The following is a 2,419-nucleotide window of genomic DNA, read 5'->3' on the forward strand; positions in this document are numbered from 1 at the left end:
ACTCTAATTTTCAGGGCTAATCTTTTACCAGGTAACAGTCATAAGAAGCCTATATATATATCACTTCATTGGATTAACTTCTCCTATAATAATTCACCTTCCCCTAAACCACAGGTGGCAAATGCAGCCGAATCCGGCTGGCACCTTGTTTTATGTGGCTTGGCACCTTGTTTCTACCTGGTGGCAGCACCGAGCTCTCACTTAACTGTTAAGGAGCAGTTACAGTCATACATTCCTAAAATTACATTCGGCCTTTGAAGGCAACCTCGAGGCTGATATGACCCCCAGCAAAAATGAGTTTGACACCCCTGCCTTAAAAGCTCCGACTTTGAATTTACCCAATCTCCTTATTAAAAAGAATCCCATGCCAATGACTTCTATATTTATCTTTAAATTGCTGTAGAGAACCATATTCAGTCATTGCTTGTGTTTCATTGTTCCTCAATTTATTGCATTTGAAAGATGTTGCATTTTTCACAAACTGAAGGCAAGACCTTCTACCAGCACAACGTTGGCCGCTCACTTCCCTGCAGTACTGGCTTTGTCGCGGTGGGCTGGCACCGAAGCGGCAGTGTCTGAGGTGTCCCCACTCTCTGCACCTGAAACATAAAATACGTTCTTAAAATCAGTGTCTCACTGAGAAATTTGAGTCTTCCCGTACTTCTCATTTTGTCACAGTCACCAGGAAACTCAGAGGTGAAAGTACTGCTCACTGATGGCAAATGTATGAGACTTCAGGGTAGGAAGACTGACTTATGTCCTTGATATTGATTTAACTAGTGTTACTTATTCCTGACGTAAGTGTCTTAAGTCTTCTCAAAAAAATTCTTTTTTGGGAGAGAGAACATACATAAAGCCAAAATCAGCATTTTTATTTTTTATTTAAAGTGAAATGTAGGATTTTTAAAAGAAGTTTGAGTGTTTAGTTACTTTAGCTGCTTTGACGGACCTTGAAAAATGCATTTTTTGTGTTATATTTTTTACTTTATTTTTTTTACTCACGGAGTATAATCAATAAATCAGCCCTCACTATCAATCTCCAAAATATAGAGCTATATTTCATTTTCAAACTAAACATCTCCTGTGATGAATTATAGTCATTAGCAAGATGATTGTCTCGGCGGAAACTTCAGACCACTTGGAAACGACGGAGCAATTGACAGGAAAGGTGGAGGGGGCACAGGAGTCTCCGTTCCAATTACTCTCTGGTTCTCAAAGGTAAATATTTCTAAACCTATGCAGCTCTGCTTGACACCCATCAAACTAAATTTTAAAAATGTTTCTAACATTTTGTTGTTGCCGTTATACTTTCAAATGAAGAGAGAGAAAAGTTTTCTCTCCGTGTCTTGCTTTCCCCAAACCCAGGCAGGGTACCCCCCTCCCGTCTACTGTGTGGATAGATGGGGCATTGCCAGTCTTCAAATGTCAGCACCTATTAGTTTTATTTTCTGGAAAAGCTGTCTTATCCAAATTTAAGTTTTAATTACTTCAACGGCCAGAGTCTTAGAGGGTATACAAAATGAAATGCTGTCTTATAAAATCCCCAGAGGAAGAGTAATAAAATTAACAACTAGATTTTCCATACTGGCCTCAATCAGACCTCAAAATCTCTGGCTATAGAAGTGGGGTGGGGCAATGTATGAAATATACGCAAGCTTTAAGGTCTCTTCTGCTTAGAATTAATTCATTCTCTCTAATTTCTTTTAAACTCTTTCCCCATGAATCTCTAGATGTATGCAGACTTTCCCGAGGAGCAATTCAAATGACTTCAATGACCTGCAACTGAATCTAACAGTCTGCTGTGTTTTACTCAATCTTACTCAATTTGATCATTTTCCACACATGGCCCAGGGTTGCCAGATGGACTGATCATATCCGAAGGCCCTGCCAAGGTTTTGAGGTCCGGCTGTTCTCCTACAGTGTCCAGGCCTTCTTTCCAGTGTCAGTTTCTCCTCTGATCTCTTAGATAAAAATGATTTATCAGGGCCTCTCTCCCACCTGGCAGTGTCTTCTATCTTCTGCTCCCTTTTTTGTACCCATCTCCCTTTACCCTTCTGCCAACCTAAAGAAAGTTATAATACTATTCAATGTCATAAAAATTTATTTCAAATACAATCTTTGAAAGTCTGCACATGCCAGTGTGATATAAGAATATAAAATTCTGAAAGGCAAGTATCAAAATCCTCAGTTATGGGAATGGGGAAATCAAAGGTGAACTTCTTTTTATCCATTTATATCTAACTTTATCTCTATATTGGTAAATATATTTTGCATTTTTCTTTTTATTCTTTTGGGTATTTTCATGAAAATATAATTAACATGTAACATTATATATTAGTTTCAGGTACACAACATAAACAATTTGATATTTGTAATACATGTTGTGAAAGTACAACCACAAGAGTTAACATCTAGTTAA

This window comes from Sturnira hondurensis, unplaced genomic scaffold (assembly GCF_014824575.4).
Source record: "Sturnira hondurensis isolate 20B ecotype Veracruz unplaced genomic scaffold, ASM1482457v3 Scaffold0019428, whole genome shotgun sequence".
NCBI classification, from domain to species: Eukaryota; Metazoa; Chordata; class Mammalia; order Chiroptera; family Phyllostomidae; genus Sturnira; species Sturnira hondurensis.